This window comes from Lolium rigidum, chromosome 4 (genome assembly GCF_022539505.1).
Source record: "Lolium rigidum isolate FL_2022 chromosome 4, APGP_CSIRO_Lrig_0.1, whole genome shotgun sequence".
Classification (NCBI taxonomy): Eukaryota; Viridiplantae; Streptophyta; class Magnoliopsida; order Poales; family Poaceae; genus Lolium; species Lolium rigidum.
This window is the reverse complement of record NC_061511.1, coordinates 184538455-184560084: the sequence shown is the minus strand read 5'-3', so window position 1 is coordinate 184560084 and position 21630 is coordinate 184538455. Positions and strand designations below refer to the sequence as shown.

Genomic DNA, 21630 nt, shown 5'->3' with positions numbered 1-21630 from the left:
CTGAAGGAGCATTGTGTTCTAACGGGATTGACATAGAACTTCTGGAACAATCTATGTAGGAGTCATTGGGGCCTGACCATCTGATACAGGTTTCAGTTTCATGGTAGCCGACCATTGAAAGGATTGACCATGGTTAGCAATGGTACATAGTGGCATGGTGCGAGGGCATGGTGTTTTGACTCATAGGTCTAGATACACCCATTAAGAAAAATATATTTTGAATTCATTTCTAAATATTAAAAATTCTAAACAAAAATCCTAGGTGTACATCTGGATATGTTATGTTCACTTACAAAATTTTAGCGGACAAAAGACATTTTTTATGACCTATGTAAAAAATACAAAAAAATGTCTTGTGAAAAGTTATTTTGGAGCACCAAAAATTGTCTTTTTTACATAGGCCACAAAAAATATCATTTTTTCACGAACATTTTATGTGCGAACATAGAATATACAGATGTACACACACATATTTTTCTGGAATTGTTCGACATTTTAAAATATGGTTTTTAGGTAATGGGTGTATCTACGAACGCGGCGATATAGCACACGGGCTCGCCTACACCCGGACAACGATTGGGCGAGCTGGCGCATTGGGGACTGGGTCTCGGTGTTTACCTTTGGTATACGCGTCGTTGAAAATGGATCGGGCGTACACCGCATCGTATTGTATATGGTAGGCCCAACAGCAGCGAGGACGGCATATGGACCTGGACAAGCTGGACCGGTGGTGCAGTTGGGCCGGTTTTCTTGTACTGATGGCACAGAAAGAAAAAACGACGCCGTCGTCTGTCGTGTCGATCTACCGCGCCACGCGGCCAACGCCCCTATTCAATGCAGACTCCTCTCTTCCTTGTTGGGCTGCTGGGTCTCAGGGCAGATCGAAGAAAGAGCGGCTACCGCGGCGATGAACGAACCAGAGCAGCTTGGGGTATGGGGCATCGACGCAGGAATCGATTTATTTCTCCAACCCGTGGAGAGGTCAGTTCATCAGGCAGATTTCCTTATTGTGCGACAACTTCGCTTCTTTTTCGTATGGTATTGTAATTACCATTGGTTTAGGTTACCTATCTTTGCCGACGCGGTGGGGGAGAATACGCCAGATCTTGGAAGTAAATGGAGCCATGGGATTCCTTCCCAGGAAGGGGAATCTAATAGCTCGGCCATGGCTGATATTCGGCGGACTGTGGAAGTGGGTTTCGGCAGGCGGCGTAAGGGCCATAGCCTCGACAACGACGAACCAGAAGATTCACAGGAGTCTACTGGCGTTCTGAATCCAGAAGCACCTGGATGGATAAAAAGGTCAGTGCCCGTCGATGGTCATTTTATTTAAGAAATTTGTAGTGTTTGATCTTTTCAGTAATTAGAGTCTTGTAGCTTGCCAAATGCATCTGTACCGGTAACTCTAGCCCTGCACAAATTTACTAATTTCTCCTGAGCATCGTTGAGCAAAACGTGGAAAGATGTGTCCTGCATAATTTTACGGATATGTTCACATAATAGATAGAATGCCAGGTTGTTTTTCATACGAATAATTCCTGATGTAGCATTAGCATCATAACTGCATAGCATATGTTTGTAGCTTGATGAACCGAGCTCACGCCTTTTGAAAAGATGATTTGTCACAGAGTCCGAACTGCTTCGTTGCCACCTGACAGAACACCATGTGCAACACGAGTTGGGGCTTTTGAGCAGTCAATCAGAGGGTTTGCTGAAAGGAAATCCGAAGTCGTGGTATACCCTGAAACTGGGCTGACATTTAATTCTATCGGCGAAGCGTATGACTTCTACAATCTTTATTCTTGGGAATATGGTTTTGGGATACGGTACGGCAAAAGTCGGCTGAATGTGGAGAGGACTAAATGCATGCAAGAAATAGTATGCGGATGCTCAGTGAGTCATCTGACTTTACTCTACTGAAGCTGTTTCCAGTAACAGTTAGTGTTATGTGGCTAGTTTTTGACTGAAAGTTTGTAAAACTGAAAACAGGGGAAGCCAAAGAGGACAAACACCCGGTCGTGCAGGTGCGAGTGCCCTGCCATGATTCGCTTGCTTCGGACAGACGACAATGGTTGGTATATTAGCGAGCACCGGTCAACGCACAACCACTCATTGTCCCAAACTTGCGGTGAGCTAGTGCATTGGCCATCACACAAGCACATTGACATTTACACGAAGGATCTGGTGAAGCAGTTGAGGGAGAACAATATCAACATTAGCAAGGTGCACAGCATCATCGGCAGTTTTTTTGGCAATATGGAGAACATACCATTCACAAAGAGGTCCCTGAGAAGCTTGCGTGGACAAATTAGCCGGAACCAGGCTGATGATGACGTGGAGAAAACCATGGAGGTCTTTGCAGAGCTGGGAGCAAAGGATCCTGATTTCTGCTATCGTGTGCAGCCAGACAAGGAGAGCCGTATCAAGAACCTTATGTGGACCAATGGTACAAGCAGGGACCAGTACAAGTATTTCGGTGACGTGATTACTTTCGACACCACGTACAGGACAAATCTATATGATATGCCTTTTGGGTTATTTGTTGGTGTAAACAATCACTTTCAGAGTATTATACTAGGGGGCGTGCTAGTTCAGGACGAGAAAGTGGAAAGCTTTGAGTGGGTCTTCGCTGAATTTGTCCGAATGATGGGAGGAAAGGCACCAAGAACAATACTGACAGGTTTGTAATACTTGTATGTTCCAGTTTTATTTATCGCTGCTCAGTATGCTCATTTTTTTCGCATCGATGTTGTGCTGCAGATCAGAACCGAGCTATGGAAGTCGCAATAAGGAATGTCTTGCCGGATACAACACACAGATGGTGCAAGTGGCATGTCCTGAGAAAAGCTAAGGAGTGCCTTGGTCAGTTGTACACGAAAAGAAATGAATTTAGAGCCGACTTCCACAAAGTCGTGAATCACATGATAACAGAGGATGAGTTTGAGACGGGTTGGCAGTCACTGATTGATAAGTACAACGTCAAGGACCACCTGTTTCTAAGTTTCTAACACAAATTTATGAAGTTCGTAAGAAATGGGCAAAGCCATATTTCAAAGGTATTTTCTGTGCAAAAATGACAAGCACACAGAGGAGCGAGAGTGCAAACCACATGTTGAAGTCGTATGTCCCTCCGGGTTGTCCAATGCACATGTTTGTGAAGCAATATATGAGGCTTCAATTTGACAGGGATGGTGATGAGAGCTATGAGGAGAAGAGGACTAAGATTGTAAGTATAATTAACTAATTAAGTTTGTGACTCTAGTTTTTCATGTGCAAAAAACTTTTGTTGATTGGAAATGTGATTATATTTTCTTTTGGAAAATACAGGTTGGGGTGGTCCTCAAGACTAAAACGTTGCTTGAGAGGCATGCTAGCAAGATTTACACCAGTGCCATGTTCACACAGTTTGGGAAGGAACTCTATGAAGCCAGTGCTTATGAAGTAACGGAGGTTGAGAAGGATAAGTTGTATATTGCCAGGCATAACCAGGCCGAGAAAAGAGAAGCGTGGTGCAGGGTGTCGTTCGAAGTACAGGTGGTAGATAATGGAAGGAAATTTGTTTGTGTGTGTGGAAATTTTGAACATACAGGTCTGTTGTGCTGCCATGCACTCAAGGTATGGTTGGTTTTTCTTTTTTTTGTGTAGTTTTCTCTTTCTGGCGACCCAATGGAAAGAACCAACTTTACTAATGTGGTCGTTTATGTAAATTATTAGGTGATGGAATCTTTAAAGGTTAAGGAAATACCTCCGGATCATATTGTGAAGAGGTGGACGAGAGATGCAAGGGATGTGTTGCCGGAACATCTCCAGTTGTATCAACGAGATAAGAGCGCGGCTCGGTCGATAACTTTTAGGCACTCGAACCTGTACGTGACCGCAATGGAGCTTGTTAGAATTGGTGATGCCAATGTAGCATCATATGAGAAAGCTATGGAAGTTCTGAAGAACGGGATTGTGGCAGTAACACCACTAAGCCATGAAAGGGACGGTTTAGGTCTGGAAGACCGGGAGGCCGCCAAGGCGCTGGACAGGCGTGAAGTAAATGCAGCCTGTCATAGTGACACAGAGTCGGGGACGTTGACGAGGCTGAAGGGTCTTTTGGCACCAGTGAAGAATCGAAAAGCGGGAAGACCAACAACGAGCCGCGACAAGCCACCTTATGAAGATACAGGGAAACGATCGAGATTCTGCAGTGTCGCTGTAGAGGTCACAAGAGCACGACATGTCCCGAGAGAGGAGACATGCCAAAGAAGCAGAGGAAAGAAGCTAGGTGTAGTCAGTGTGGTTTGACAGGTCACCGGAGGAACACGTGTTCTAAATATTCGGTCGATGTCCTTAGAGCTAATGATATTGTGGCTGTGTAATGATCGTTTCGCCCGTCGTGCAGTCAGTGCTTACTGTGTGGAAGTTTGTGTTTAGGCAAATCTTGTTTTCCACCGATTGATAATTCCTTCCAACTCCTTTGATTGATCTGTGAAGAACATCTGCTTACAGATGTTTCAGGGAAAAGCAGCTACAAACAAGCAACCTGAGTCTTAACTTTGTTATGTTCTAGTGGGGATTATGGCAATGACACCTCTTCTCAATGAACGGCAGATCACTCTGGTTGCAGTGTTCAGTACAAGTACTCTAGTCTCTGCATGTTGTTTCTATTATTAGAAAATAAACTACTCTGTACTTTAAATCCCTGGTGTAATATTCATGTGTGGCAATATCATGTGTGAGCTTGGTACAAGATTTGCCTGTGCCATCATCAAATTAACTATCCCGTAAAATCCATCTGTTCCATGCTATTTACTGCAAATTGTTGTTTAATATTGTAGTGTTTCAGAGAGACATATGCGAGCAATCATATGAACCTGTGATGCGGTTGTATTATATGTCCATTCCTGATGCTTGCTCGGATGAGGAAGAAGACTACGCCATGAGTCGGAAATTTTGAATCTTGGACATGGAGAGATGGAGAGATGAACAGATTGGGGGAGAACTGGAGAAGAGAGCGGTGGGAGTTCGCAGTTGCTGGTCACGGAATAAAGGCCAGTTGTGCCGGCAGTACACTATATGTAGCGCGGTACAGAAAACGAATATAACTTGTACCGCCTGGAGCAGCTAAACGGATCAAACGTCCAGAGTAGTGGACCCACACCATCAATACGTTTTGAGGTGAAAACTAGGAAAAGAAAAATACAGGACGAAAACAGAGAGGCTTGCTTCCCAACACGCCAGCTTGCCCAATCGGCATCCGGGAGTAGGCGAGCTCGTGTGCTCCTTTGCATTTTCGGTGTATCTACCACATATGAGCCAAAGAGCATTTCCGCAAGATGCGGTCGCAACGTTCGGTAGTATAGGCGACTCGGCTACTTCCCAAAGCAGCACCTAACCAAACACAGCATCATGGTAGAACGCTCCATCACATTTTACTTTCACAATACATGTCCAGCCTTAGAGCATCTCCAACAGGCCCGGAAAAATCCGGCGTGCTAAACCTCCGTTTCGGCGTGCTGTATACCGCTAGCGCGCGTGATAGCGAAATTTCCCCCGCCGGATGCTTCATTTTGCAACGCGTGTTAGTGTGGGAAAAAAACACCTCCGCCGGAGGCTCTATTTTGCACAGCGCGCGCGGCGCAAACTGCTAAATTCGACCTTTTTTTCAAAATTAATCAAACAAACTTTGAAAATTTGATCGAAAATACGAATATATTTAAAAGTTCAACGGTACAGCGCGACATAGAGGACGAAAATACAAATCGAAACTACTCGTCCGACTCCCAGTCGAAGTCCGAGGAGTGGGTGCTCGGAGTCGTCTCCGACACCGGCGTCGTCGTCCACTCGAAGGAGGAGGAGGAGGAGGAGGAGAGGACGATGGTGGACGCCCCTGCGCCGTTCTTCTTTTCCCCCTCCTTCCTTGCCGCCTTCTCGGCCCTCGCCGCCTTCCTCGCCGCGGACTCGGCGCGGCGCTTGTCGCGGCTGGCTTTCTTCTTTGCCTTCGCCGCCGCCTTCTCCTCCTCCTTCTGCGCGTAGAAGGCCTCCGTGGCGGCGACGTCTTCGGGGAAGCGGCGTGCCCACTCAAGGCGCAGCGCCTCGTCGCGCTCGGCGACGAGGAGGCGCTGCTCCAACTCCCGCTGTCGGTGCTGCTGCTCGCGCGTGATCACCGGCGGCGGCGGCGCGAGCATCTCCGCCTGCTCTCGCGTGAACACGTCATGGAAGTTCATGGTGCGGCGAAAGCGGCCCAGTCGCCAGGCGACGGCGTCGTACGCCCGCGCCGCCTCGTGCGCCGTATCAAACGTGCCGAGGCGGATCCGCTCCTCGCCGGAACAGATTTCGCGTCGAAGCGGCCGCTCGGCCGCGCCCGAACGCCGTGGTAGGCGGAGGCGGGGCAGCGGCGCGGAGGCATCTTCGTGCGGAGGCGGAGCGGTCGACGGCGGAGTCGCGCGGAGGTGGAGCGGTCGGAGGCGGAGCGGCGCGGGAGAGAGGCGGGGAGAGAGACGGACGCGTGAAAGGTTTGGCAGTTAGCCGCGTTCGCGCGTGTCCAGTTTATAGCGCGCGCGGCAGCGCACACGGCAAGTTTCCCGCGCGGGCGGCAAAAAATATAGCTTTTACAGCGCGTGTTGAAGATGCCACTGACGCCAGTAGGATCCTCTTCACGTCTTCTCTCAAGTTCAAGCTCACTAATGAAGTTGCGCGATCAGCATCAGTGCAGAAACATATCTGCACCAGTTGATATTTTGATAAATAAAAAGCATTATCCCAGATTTAAAAGATTAAGATAAATTCCAAATGGTATATTGGCTGACAAAGCAGCTTACAGCCAACAAACAACCGAAAAAAGAAGCTAAGTCCAGATTGGAGTCAGATTCCTCTTTCACCCTCCAGGATTTCGGTTCTTCTTTTTATATCTTTGGAAACAACTAACTTTTGGACGCGACTAATTTTTGACCGACCTAGAATTAAATCAGAATTGCAATTGCAGCAAAAAAAATCTGAGTTGCACAAATCACGATACTAATCCAACAGTTTCAGCGTCGACTGAGCTCTAACTTAATTTACGGTTAACCTAGAACTAGCAAAACCTAACCAATTTTTCTTTTTTTGAGAAACACAGTACAAACGCAGACGCTCATATACACACGTATACACTCACCCCTACGAACGCACACTCTACCCCTATTAGCACCTCCGGAGACTGAGCCGTCAAATTAGATCTTGAAATTGACGAAGTTACCACAGACGCCTCGCTGTTGACGGGAATATCGACTTTCATTGAATGAATATTCCGCCTTTATGAGACACATATGTCAAACCTAGAATTTGAACTCTGGGGCTGGGGTACAACCACCCTCCTAACTACCCAACCTTAGATTGGTTCTCAAAACCTAACCAATTCTTGGAACCCTAACAAACCTTAAGCACATGTGCATTCCATAAGAGCATGGAGCATGGACTCGAGTCAGCAGCTCTATTCCCAAAAAAACAAAAATTCCCATGCCTTGTGTGGACACATGCAAGCCCGGAGAAGTTTCCGAACAGCATCAGTGCAGAAGTACTTCACTAGTTTAATCGATCTTACAATGCTAACAAAAAACTGTAACATACTTTATGTGCATTCCATAAGAACATGACCTTCAAGCGTGGACTCCATGCCTTGTGTGGACGCATTGAAGCCAGCCCACGGAAAAAAGTTTCCGCAGCTGCAGTAGCACTTTCCGATCAGCATCCATCCCAGGCATTATTGGATGACTTGACTCAATTCTTTGTTCCAGCGAAGCTAGATTTGACCATGTACAACACCATGAAGACTTCAATAGAGACCTTGTTGGCCATTAAAACTGAAGGTCTTGTTGTTCTATATATCGCACAACGCAGTTGCCATAGTGAAAGAAAAACAGACCTGAACTGCCAAACACAATGATCGTCTTTAGATGCCTCTACTTCCAAATAACCATAGCCTTACTCTTGATAACACAAACCACCTCCACTGAGGCGGACAGCTGCATCACGAGTGAGAGATCCACCCTTCTCCACTTCAAAGCAGGCCTCTCGGACCCTGCAAATTTCCTTTCGTCATGGGAGGGCCACGACTGCTGCCGGTGGAAGGGCGTCGGCTGCAGCAACAGAACCGGCCATGTTGTGAAGCTCGACCTCCAGGGGCCTCCTGGGTTTGTCAAAACCATGCTAGGAGGCAACATAAGCTCCTCGTTGCTCGGTCTGCAACATCTGCGGTATCTAGACCTCAGCCGCAACTGGTTTAGCGGCCTACAGGTACCGGACTTCCTGTCTTCTCTCCACAGTTTGAGATATCTAAGCTTGTTGGGCTCGGACTTCGCGGGAAGGATACCGTCCCAGCTGGGTAATCTCACCAACTTACGTTACTTGAGTCTTGGCTATAATTATGGCGCATACTTCACGGATATCGCCTGGTTGCCGAGGTTATCTTCCCTTGAACACCTAGATATGAGCGATATAAATCTCGGCAACCTTACAAACTTGTTTCCGGAGCTGAATAGTCTTGTTTCCCTTAAAGTTCTTCTTATTTCTGGGTGTGGACTTAGAAACAGCCCTGATTATCATGTGCATTCAAATCTGTCATCTCTTGAAATTCTGGACATTTCGTCCAACGAGTTCTGCAAGCCTATCAAACCCAACTGGTATTGGGATTTGACCAGCCTTAAGCAACTTGATATCTCTTATAATCAGTTCAGTGGCATGTTCCCTAACGAGATTGGGAATATGACCTCCATGAGAAGCCTTGATTTATCAGAAAACAATCTAGTGGGCATGATACCATCAAACTTGAAGAACCTATGTAGCTTGGAAAAATTGAAAGCATCTGGGAACAACATCAGCGGGAGCATAGCAGAAATCTTCCAGCTTTTACCTAGTTGTTCTTGGAATAAATTATCACGGCTGTCTTTTTCTAACAGTAGTTTGACAGGAAGCATACCAACAAAGCTAGGACCATTAAGAAATCTGGTCGTGCTTGATCTCAGTGAGAACCATCTCACAGGTCATTTGCCCCTGTGGATCGGAGGTCTCACGAAGCTAAAGGAATTGAACCTGGAACAAAACAATCTGGATGGCGTCATTCATGAAGGTCATTTATCAGGATTAGCAAGCTTGGAGACGATGTGGTTGTCTCATAATTCTATTGCCATCGCACCGAATTCAACTTGGGTTCCTCCTTCCAGTTTAACAAATATTGTACTCAGATCATGCTTTTTAGGGCCTGAGTTTCCGTTGTGGCTTAGATGGCCAATGCATCTATATCGTCTTGATATTTCAAACACAAGCATATCTGACATAGTGCCAGATTCGTTTTGGATAACAGCTTCCTCGGTGGACTCGCTAATGATGGGACATAACCAACTCAGTGGCTATCTACCATCCACAATGGAGTTTATGACATCATTTAATATCACTTTTGCTGTTTATCAGTCGGGTGTTTTTTAATTTGCCATCACTCAAATTTTCTAGCGTGTATTTTTCATCTGGCAAAACTCATGTGTTGGCTCACACACGGTTTGACCGGTTTTTGCGAACGGTTTTTCTTTTCCTGGTTTTTCTTTCCTGGTTTTTTCGCTCGGGGGCCCCACATCGGCTTCAACGGGATCCTTTCGCATCGAAATCATTCCGACCCAAATCGAGGCGGGGAAGGGGAGAGAGCGGCGCGGAAGGGGAGAAATCGCCGCCGTGATCCGGAGACGAGCCCGTCCGCCGCGGTCGGAGAAGCCCGTCCGCCGCGGTCGAGCAGGTCTCTGCGCCCTTCCTCAACGTGCGCGTGGGAGTGTGGGGTGCGGGTCCTTGGGGCTGGGGCGCATCTCCATTGTTGTACGTCGAGCTCGTCCTCAAGGTAGCGTCGACCCAAAAATCCCTCGCTGTTTTCTAGCCATCAACGACATCCATTAGTGTGTAGGCGAGCTGTGTGTAGCATGGGTGGCGGATTTGGTGCTTTTTGGTGGCGGATTTTTGGTGCTGTGGGCGGGGGATTTGGTGCTTTTGGTGGCGGATTTGGTGTTGTGGGCGGCGGATTTGGTGCTTTTGGTGGCGGATTTTGGTGCTGTGGGCGGCGGATTTGGTGCTTTTTGGTGGCGGATTTGGTGCTGTGGGCGGCGGATTTTGGTGCTGTAGGTGGCGGATTTTTCCCTGGATCTGTGGTTTTCAGTTCATGACGAGTCGATTTCGTCGGCGGATTTCGCCGATTTCGTGGAGATAGTGTGCAGGAGAAGTGTATTGGAGTGGGGAAGTTCCTAGTATAGCTCCGTGTGGCGTAGTCCCATGTCCCGTTCTATCGTCTCCGTCGTACTCTATGTTGTGTGTGTGTTGAGTGATCTGGAGTTTCATAGCTTTTACCTAGAGGTAATTGAAATGTAAATGCCTAAATGCTGTGTATATACATAGTGATTTTTGGTTTGTAAATGCAGTGTGGGTGGAGTGTTTATTTGTGTATATATGCTATTTGTATTGTAGTCATTGTAGTCACAAAGCCACAGTACTCCGACACCCTGCGTGGCTGAGAGAGATGATCCATCTTCCTCCTGCATTAACATTCCCTGCATTCTATTTTTGTTCGCTCCTACCGTTCCTAGAAGCTCTACACACGGTGCTATGTGCACATGCTGTCCTTGCCTAAAACAGGAGCACCAGACGCATGTTTCTTCTTTTTAGGCATTCCGAAAGGTTGTCAGTTGTCACTGAGACAATCCCCATTTGAACTGGTTCGCCGAGCAGTGCAGAGGGTAGATAGACTCCTTATTTTCCTTTTTTGGTAGTCACAGAGGTTGTCACTCACACAGTCCGACGTTCCACGTTTGAACTGGACATTTCTTCAGTGGTCTTTCACCGAGCAAATCGACCCACTGCCAGATGGGTCCCAACGGGGCCGGCCCACCGGGTGGTCCCGGCTAGATGTCACTTGCCGTCTCGCTCCCTTGTACCCGACAACCGCAGACCATACGAGAGAGTCCTGTCTATATGCATTCCCTAGGGGAAAATTCAGTGTAGATACAACCATCGATTGAGTGTGTATGTTTTTCACAAGGTAAACTATTTTCAGAGTTATGTGTTGAATTTGTTTTGATCCTGATTATGTATTTTTGTTCCCCTGTGGATTTGTTGCTGTCTATGTGTAGTTTTCTGAACATTTTTACAGTTGGCATTTATGCAGAACCATAGCTGCAATTTTTATGCAGAACCAGGAGAAGCCTTATGAGGTTTCAGAACACTTTTTTGCGAGTTCTTTTAGCAAGTTCTGAAGACATAAGCGATGTTTTTTTCAGGGAAGCCTAGGTGCTTAGGTGTGTTTTTTATGGTTTAGGCATTTACATTTAGGCATTTAGGCATTTACATTTAGGTATGCTAGTTTCTAGCCAAAAAACTGAATACTAGACGCTTGCTTTTGAGTTCTTGCATATATACAATGTATACAAGCGTATATGCAGTGTATATACAAGTGTATATGCAGTATAGATACAAGTGTATATGCAGTGTAGATTCAATTGTATATGTCAGGTAGGAGTAGATAAATTGTATATGCAGTGTAGATACATTTTGTATATGTATTGTATATGTAGATACATTTTGTATATGCAGTGTAGATACCGTGACCATTGAATAAGTTTCTTCGAGTTTCCTGCAATCGTGTGCGGGAAGGGTGTTTTTATCGTGTGTCGCTTTTTTTTTGTGGAGTGCTGTGGATTGCCGGTGGTATTCTCTGTGTTGCATCGACGTAATGTAAATATAGCGCTATACTGTCGTAGATGCGGTGTATATATGCATAGTAAATATACAATGTAGTGTATATGCAATGTAAATAGAGTATATATACAATTGTAGATACAAGTGTATGGATACAAGTGTATATGCAGTGTATATACAAGTGTATATGCAGTGTAGATACAAGTGTATATGTCCGGAAGCAGTAGATAAATTGTATATGCAGTGTAGATACAATTTGTATATGCAGTGTAGATACAAGTGTATATGTCCTGATATATATTTATTTCAACTTATCTTAGCTATGGGTAAACTTCACACAAACATTGCAAGTAGAGACATACTGGAAGATGATTTATCAGAAGATGATTCATCAGAAGACAATGAAGAAACCTTCTGCAATCCTGTGTCTAAGGTTTTTTTTTGTGTATATGAATTTCATTTTTACTTTGCTAGTTTTGTACTCCATCTGGTCAACTGCTCATGAATGTATTGTTTTGTTTTTTAACAGGACAATGTGAGAGATAGCAATTTCGATAAGGCACTTATTGAGTTTTACATGAAAAATGTTAGTTCTTCACTTAAAGATGCACATGTGAACCTGTTTTTGTTTCTTTTTTTTTGAGATATAACTTATTTTTCGTGTACCTGTTTTTGTTTCTATTTTTTGCAGAAAGTTAAGAGCCTTAAACGGAAAATAATGCAAAGCAACATCCGTGATAATCCAATACCTGCATATCAGGTGTGTATCCAAAATCTTTTATTAGTTCATTTACAACATATCAGCAGCATATCTGACCAACTAGATTCTGATTTTTGATAGATTTTAACTTTCAACATGTATTTAACTTGTAGTCTAAGAAGTCAAGGATGGAGATTGTAGACAGAAAAGTGTGTACAAGGTACTCCGGAAAATTGTTTTCAACAGTAATCAATGCATTGACAGATAAGCAGATTTCTGTAATCAAACTCTATGGAATGGAATGCATGTTGAAATTTGTGAAAACAGATGTCCCGCTTAGATTTGTGAAATGGATAGCAAGTGTTTTTGACACCAATTCCTCAGAAATTCAGTTAACAAAGAAATTCATTCCTGTTAATAAGCAAACAATCCATAATATTTTGGATCTTCCCATCGGTGGAATTGAGCTTGTTCCTGATTGCGAAGCTGGCCGTGAATTTCTGTTATCTCATTTCAAAGTAACTTCCATTCCAAATGTCAACTTCTTTGCCAACAAGCTAATCTCTGGGGAAGAGTTGTCAGATGAAGATATTTTCATTTGCTTCATGTCAGTTTGTTTCACAAGCTTCTTGTGTCCAAACTCAAGCCTCTTACCAAGCACACAGTACTTTCACATTTTCAAAGATTGTAAAAGTTTTGCGAGATATGATCTGTCCAAGTTTGTATATGACTGGCTAATTACTAGCATACGAAGTTTCAAGCTCGCGACAAAGAAACTATCAAAACGTACAATCACTTTTGGAGGCTGCCACTATGCTCTAGCTGTGAGTGTTTTGTTCTGGTCCTTTTAACATATAATAGCTGTCATAGTTGTCAATTTTTAATGCACTAACTTCAAATTTGTTTTCTTTTCTTTAGGTTTCATATCTTGATAGTGTTGAATTTGGATTAAATTCACTCCCCGATGAGTATCCACGAATACTTGTTTGGAAAGGTAACAGAATTAGGCAATACTCTGAGATGGATAAAAATAGCAGCAACTCATTTGGGAAAAGGCCATTAAAGCGATTGGTTCCTGCTTCAGTTTACCAGGTTCTCTAAATGTATTTTTACTTTTTGTTTTTTTTCTGAAAATACCATGCTAGTGTTCTATATCTTACACACTTATTTTCTTCAAGGTCGAAAGGTCATTTGGAAAGGATTCATGCAAGAAGTTCTCAAAAACTTTTAGTTCTCCTTTCAACCTCAATGGCAAGCTTAAGGCTTTGTTTTCATCTTTCCTTACTAACGAGGTAATGGTACTATTCTTCTTTATAAATTGTTTTACCTATATATCCTCACTGGTACTAGTCTTTTTCATTCTCCCTCCTTTTTGTGTTTTAAAAGGTCATTGATGATATTGTACAAATCATACACACCAACAATATTGGCAAACCTAAAGATTTTGAAGCCTGGTCACATTCTTTAGTATGCGACGTGCTTAGCTGTTTGCAAAATTCCCATCATGCTCCCAAGCCTTCATGCAGCAACAATTCAATAGGTTAGCCTTTTTGCATCTTTTTTATGCTTTCCGAATTAATTTTTGTAAGAACCTTTGCTGCACAACCCTTTCTGTCACCTCTTTTTTACGAGTTCGTTTTGTCTCATCTTCTTGATTTAATTTGTACAGAAATCTTTTTCAATTTAAATTTCCTCACGGATTGCAAAACAATGGCACCGATAAGGCGACGAAGTTCGCAATGAAGGTGTTTTTTTAACTTGTGCATGTTTTCACTTGTGCAATGCCGTGTCAAAAATATTTTACATAGTTTTACATTAAATTTTGACTAGGAATTCAAGAACCAAACAAGCAACATAACATTTTTGACACGGCGGACATCCCGGACATCCCCGACTTAGATAGTGGTAAGTTTGTTACTCTCTTTTACAGCGCCCATGTGTTTTTTCCGCAAATGTCTCTTTTTCTTTTTCCAACGCTCATCTGTGTTGCTTCATACAAGAAAACATCTTCTGCTTACAAATCTTCTGTCAACTGTGCTCTGCTGAAGATATCTCTTTACTTTGTCCAATTGACAAGGATGTCCCAAGGTGAGTCTGGTTTAAGTATACAACACTCTTCAGTCATGATCAGCTAATATTTGTCCTCAAATAAAACTATAATTCAGTAACAAATAAAACATTTTTTGTATCAATGTTTTGACTGTGTTGTAGTTGATCCAGAGTGTGCTTCTCTTTCTTTTTTAACAAAGTGATACTTGATACAAATCATGTGTGTTTGCACATGTATCTATGTTAGTCATGTGATCAACTCCTCCCCGCGCCCTCTTTACAGACAACACACACACTCACAGTTTGTTTGAATATGTGCAAAATTCTCTGTTTTTTGTTTAAATAGGTGCAAATGCTCTGTTTTACTTGTACATTTTTTGGCATGTTACTGTATGCTAGTTTTCTAGGAAAATCATCTTCCCCTGTGCATCCTGTCAATGTTTTCTTGCATTTTTCGGCAGTCAGTGTATGCTAGTTTTAAGGAAAATCATTTCCTGTATATCCTGTCTATGTTTTCTAGCTGAACCATTTTCTGGCTAGCTGAACTATTTTCTACATACAACTAGCAGTATATGAAACAATTTTTCTAGAATTCCTGTCTGTGTTTGCCAGTTTCTAGACAAATATATGTGACAAGTGCTTTTGTTCATAGAAGTAGCAGAACAACAAAACATTTTTTCCTATACTTTGTTGTCAGTGCAATTAGTTTCTTCATAGAAGTAGCAGAACAGGAAGTAGCAGAACAGGAAGTCTACCAACAGCAACAAATGAAGCAAGATGTAGAGTGAAATTTCTTCTTGCTGGTTTCTCATGGAAAATCAAATTTTTTTCCTTGCAGAAAAGGTAGAAGAACAGGCAAGGATCAGGGAAGAACAGACAAACCTGGCTAGCTTGCTGGTTCTCCAAACCAGGATCTCCATCAACACCTTGGGTTTTTCCTCCATCATCAGCATCTTCTTCCATCCTGTGCTCTTGTCCTCCTCTCCTGCAACAGATCTGGTAAGAACACTGCTCTCCTCCTCCCCTCTGTTGATGCTCTCCCTCGTCCAGATCTGGGGGTGAAGTGGCTTCCCCTTTATTGTGTTCTTTTCCCTTCTATTTTTTCGTCCAGATCTGTAGTAGTTTCTAGAAGTTTTGTGCTGTTTCTGTGTTGTTTTCTTGTGTTACAAGAAGAGGAGCAGGACAAAAGGTTTCTTAGCTTTTCAGCTTTGTCAGAAAACGGGCCGGACAAAAGAACCAGCACTTTTCTGGTCTTTTTTGACTGCAGTCAAACATCTGTACCTGTTCGACAGCTGTAACGTTCTGATTGGTTCAATTTTTCGAGTGCTGCCCAAAATGAAAACACTCGATTGCCAAATAGATAGACCCTTTAATATGGATCTTAGTTCTAACAATTTTAGTGGTCCAATACCCAAGCTACATGTTAATCTAACCGACTTGGATCTTAGTGGAAACAAATTTTCTAGCCTGCCATTTGACTTCGGAGCGCCAAGACTTGCAACACTACATCTGCTCGACAACTCAATCTCCGGCACCATTCCTTCAAGCTTGTGCAAACTGGAATCATTGATGATTTTAGATCTATCAAGAAATAAGCTCATCGGGTCAATTCCTGATTGCCTAGTCAATCAATCCACAACAAAGACGACAAGTCTGAGTATTACTCATCTCAGCTTGACCAACAACAAGTTGTCAGGCGATTTCCCTTCATTTCTCAAAAGCTGCAAGCAACTCATATTTCTTGACCTTGCATATAATCAATTCTCTGGGACTCTGCCATCATGGATTGGAGAGAAGCTATCATCTTTGGTATTCTTGCGGTTAAGATCTAATATGTTCTATGGTCACATTCCGGTGGAGCTTACTATGCTAACTAATCTTCAGTTTTTGGACCTTTCCTACAACAATATATCAGGACACATACCGAAATCTATTGTTAACTACACAGGGATGATTCGAATGAGAGATCCAGGTAGTGCACTCACCTTTGTGTTGGCTTATATGCATTATGACCCTGCTCATTATGGTGAGAATTTTACATTAGTCACAAAGGGCCAAGAGCGTTTGTATACAGGAGAAATTGTGTACATGGTAAATCTTGATTTATCCTGTAATAGTATTACCGGAGATATTCCTGAAGAGATCGGTACTCTTGTGGCTCTAAAGAGTCTGAACTTATCATGGAATGCCTTCAGTTCAAAAATTCCGGACAAGATTGGCTCGTTAGTGCAAGTGGAGTCTCTTGACCTATCACATAATGAGTTGTCCGGCAGAATTCCTACAAGCTTATCAGCTCTCACATCACCGAGTCACTTGAACCTGTCCTACAACAATCCGACGAGCGGGATACCATCTGGAACAAGCACTTGATGACCAGGAATCTATTTATGTTGGCAATCCGGGTCTATGTGGTCCCATGATCTCTAAGAAATGTCTTGGGACCAAGTTCATTCCAGCTACTTTAGAGCATCATGAAGATGTCAACGATACGGTTTCATTTCTCATTGCCATGGGTTCTGGATGTGTAATGGGCCTCTGGGTGGTGTTCTGCACCTTCCTGTTCAAGAGAAAATGGAGAATTTGCTGGTTCTCGTTCTGTGACAGCTTGTATGACCGAGCTTATGTGCAAGTGGCTGTTGGCTGGGCTTCCCGGACAAGACACAACACGATGGGTAGGAGTTGATATCAACACCGGTGTTTGTTTGACAACACTGCTTCTTGGTGTGCTACAATTCATACCGTGGGGATTTACTAGGTATGGATCTTCTTTACGTGTTGTACACTTGTACTAGTATTAGCAAGAGGCATGTAGGATGTGCCTAAGGCGTATGCATGCACACAATCCACCGAGGTTGTTATTATCTTGGACACGTGTAAGTTTATGCATAATGAATAATGATGGGCTCTGCACCGAGTGGCCGAGTCCTTTTGTGTGCCTTGTATCCTCATGGAGTGGTGGAATTCAGAAGCAAGATGAACTAGACCTAACAATGGGTTCTTCTGTGATGAGTGGGGCCAACTAGTTGGCGAGTCTTCTATTTCAGCTTCTGTGAACCATCAGGGTATTTTGATCCTATGGCTATATCGACTAGTGTAGCTGCATCACACATTGACTTGAATTTTCCATCAGTCCTTGCTTCGGAAAAGGAGCACGTATAGCCAAAACATCCTTACTATTCAGCAGTATGTGCTTCTTAGAGCATCTCCACTCGCCCCCCCGACGAGGCCCCCGAGCGACGTTTTTCCCATCCGGACGGCGAAATTCGGCCCAGTCGCGCCCCCGGTTTCTCGTTTTCGTCCGGATTTGGCCCTTCATCCATCCGGCGAGCCCACGCCATCCCCGGCTCCCCGGGGCGCGCTCGGGGACTCCGGACGAGTGAAAAGCGGGGAATGGCCCGATCTGTCGGTGACTCGACACACGAACCCCACCGCCACCATGGCGGTCCCTTCCCCGGCCCCGGGGGCGCCCAGGGCCGCGGCCTCGACCGCCTCGCCGGCCACCAGGACCGGCCATGGACTTCCTCGTGGGCCTGGCTGTGTCGCAGGAACACCTAGGCGGCGCTACGGTCGAGCTTTGTGGCGGCTAGGGTTTCTTTGGAGGAGTGGATGAGGAAGAAGAACGCGCCCCCCCTTTATATAGGCCGGAGGCATGCGGTGGCCGCGGGACGCGTGACATCGCCATTAACGTGGTTGGCGGAGGTGGGTTGCGGCCGCTCGGCAGCCGAGGCATCGCCATTAACGTGGCGCAGACTGCTGAAGCGATGCAGCGGCGCCAATCGCTGGCGCGTTTGAGAAGACGCATCGACGCAGGGTCGCTGCCAGGCGGGCCCGACGAAACGTCCGCCAGACTTGAGCGGGCACTTTGCGTCTCCGCGGACGGCCCGGTCACTTTGCGTTGCCCCGCTGGAGGTGGTGCCAGACGCATTTCGGGTCACGGCGGACGAAAACGGTCGCTAAGCGTCCGTTTGCATCGCGCCGCTGGAGATGCCCTTAGACAGCGTGACTAGCCATGGCCACGTACCGGGACTGGGGATTCCGTAAAATGGACCCCAAGTTCGTTCAAGGAAAACGCCGAGCTGAGAGCCTCCTTTGCGGTCGCCAAGGGACTGGCCTTCCGGGTCACGATGACCAGGTGATGGCGTGTATTTCACACGTTCGTTGGGCAACCCCAAGAGGAAGGTATGATGCGCACAGCAGCAAGTTTTCCCTCAGAAAGAAACCAAGGTTTATCGAACCAGGAGGAGCCAAGAAGCACGTTGAAGGTTGATGGCGGCGGGATGTAGTGCGGCGCAACACCGGAGATTCCGGCGCCAACGTGGAACCCGCACAACACAACCAAAGTACTTTGCCCCAACGAAACAGGTGAGGTTGTCAATCTCACCGGCTTGCTGTAACAAAGGATTAACCGTATTGTGTGGAAGATGATTGTTTGCGAGAGAAAACAGTAAAAACAAGTATTGAAGCAGATTTGTATTTCAGTATTAAAAGAATGGACCGGGGTCCACAGTTCACTAGAGGTGTCTCTCCCATAAGATAAAAGCATGTTGGGTGAACAAATTACAGTCGGGCAATTGACAAATAGAGAGGGCATAACAATGCACATACATGACATGATAAGTATAGTGAGATTTAATTGGGCATTACGACAAAGTACATAGACCGCCATCCAACCGCATCTATGCCTAAAAAGTCCACCTTCGGGTTATCGTCCGAACCCCTTCCAAGTATTAAGTTGCTAACAACAGACAATTGCATTAAGTATGGTGCGTAATGTAATCAACAACTACATCCTCGGACATAGCGCCAATGTTTTATCCCTAGTGGCAACAAGCACAACACAACCTTAGAACTTTCTCGTCATCGTCCCGGTGGCAATGCGGCATGAACCCACTATCGAGCATAAGTACTCCCTCTTGGAGTTAAAAGTAAAAACTTGGCCAGAGCCTCTACTAGAAACGGAGAGCATGCAAGATCATAAACAACACATGTATAATAACTTGATAATTAACATGACATAGTATTCTCTATCCATCGGATCCCGACAAACACAACATATAGAATTACGGATAGATGATCTTGATCATGTTAGGCAGCTCACAAGATCCAACAATGAAGCACAATGAGGAGAAGATAACCATCTAGCTACTGCTATGGACCCATAGTCCAGGGGTGAACTACTCACTCATCACTCCGGAGGCGACCATGGCGGTGTAGAGTCCTCCGGGAGATGAATCCCCTCTCCGGCAGGGTGCCGGAGGAGATCTCCGGAATCCCCGAGATGGGATCGGCGGCGACGGCGTCTCGGCAAGGTTTTCCGTATCGTGGTTTTTTCGCCTCGGGGGTTTCGCGACGCGAGGCTTTAAGTAGGCGGAAGGGCAGAGTCGGGGGCCGGACGAGGGGCCCACACTATAGGTCGGCGCGGCCGGGGCTTGGGCCGCGCCGCCCTATAGTTTGGCCACCTCGTGGCCCCACTTCGTGTGTTCTTCGGTCTTCCGGAAGCTCCGTGGAAAAATAGGGCCCCGGGTCTTCGTTTCGTCCAATTCCGAGAATATTTCGTTACTAGGATTTCGAAACCAAAAACAGCAGAAAACAGAACCGGCACTTCGGCATCTTGTTAATAGGTTAGTTCCGGAAAATGCACTAATATGACATAAAGTGTGCATAAAACATGTAGGTATCATCAATAATATGGCATAGAACATAAGAAATTATCGATACGTCGGAGACGTATCAAGCATCCCCAAGCTTAGTTCTCGCTCGTCCCGAGCGGTGTAAAACGATAACAAAGATAATTTCTGAAGTGATATGCCATCATAACCTTGATCATACTATTTGTAAACATATGTAGTGGATGCAGCGATCAAAACAATGGTAATGACATGAGTAAACAAGTGAATCATAAAACAAAGACTTTTCATGAATAGTACTTCAAGACAAGTATTAATAAGTCTTGCATAAGAGTTAACTCATAAAGCAATAAATCAAAGTAAAGGCATTGAAGCAACACAAGGGAAGATTAAGTTTCAGCGGTTGCTTTCAACTTGTAACATGTATATCTCATGGATAATTGCCAACATAGAGTAATATAACAAGTGCAATATGCAAGTATGTAAGAATCAATGCACAGTTAATCACAAGTGTTTGCTTCTTGAGGTGGAGAGAAATAGGTGAACTGACTCAACATAAAAGTAAAAGAATGGTCCTTCAAAGAGGAAAGCATCGATTGCTATATTTGTGCTAGAGCTTTTATTTTGAAAACATGAAACAATTTTGTCAACGGTAGTAATAAAGCATATGAGTTATGTACATTATATCTTACAAGTTGCAAGTCTCATGCATAGTATACTAATAGTGCCCGCACCTTGTCCTAATTAGCTTGGACTACCGGATCTTTGCAATGCACATGTTTTAACCAAGTGTCACAATGGGGTACCTCCATGCCGCTCGTACAAAGGTCTAAGGAGAAAACTCGCATTTTGGATTTCTCGCTTTTGATTATTCTCAACTTAGACATCCATACCGGGACAACATGGACAACGAGATAATGGACTCCTCTTTAATGCATAAGCATGTGGCAACAATTATTATTCTCATATGAGATTGAGGATATATGTCCAAACTGAAACTTCCACCATGAATCATGGCTTTAGTTAGCGGCCCAATGTTCTTCTCTAACAACATGCATGCTCCAACCATAAAGGTGGTAGATCTCTCTTACTTCAGACAAGACGGGCATGCATAGCAACTCACATGATATTCAACAAAGAATAGTTGATGGCGTCCCCAGAAACATGGTTATCGCTCAACAAGCAACTTAATAAGAGATAAAGTGCATAAGTACATATTCAATACCACAATAGTTTTTAAGCTATTTGTCCCATGAGCTATATATTGCAAAGGTGAATGATGGAATTTTAAAGGTAGCACTCAAGCAATTTACTTTGGAATGGCGGATAAATACCATGTAGTAGGTAGGTATGGTGGACACAAATGGCATAGTGGTTGGCTCAAGGATTTTGGATGCATGAGAAGTATTCCCTCTCGATACAAGGTTTAGGCTAGCAAGGTTATTTGAAACAAACATAAGGATGAACGGTACAGCAAAACTCACATAAAAGACATATGGTAAACATTATAAGACTCCATACCGTCTTCCTTGTTGTTCAAAACTCAATACTAGATGTTATCTA

General features: G+C 44.5%; 2 pseudogenes; both read left to right on the top strand.

The window, feature by feature from the left end:
* The first annotated feature begins 637 nt into the window (after nucleotides 1–637).
* LOC124706560 lies at nucleotides 638–4732 on the top strand (annotated as a pseudogene).
* A 3173-nt stretch (nucleotides 4733–7905) lies between these two features.
* Nucleotides 7906–17123, top strand: LOC124647894 (annotated as a pseudogene).
* Nucleotides 17124–21630: the final 4507 nt, after the last annotated feature.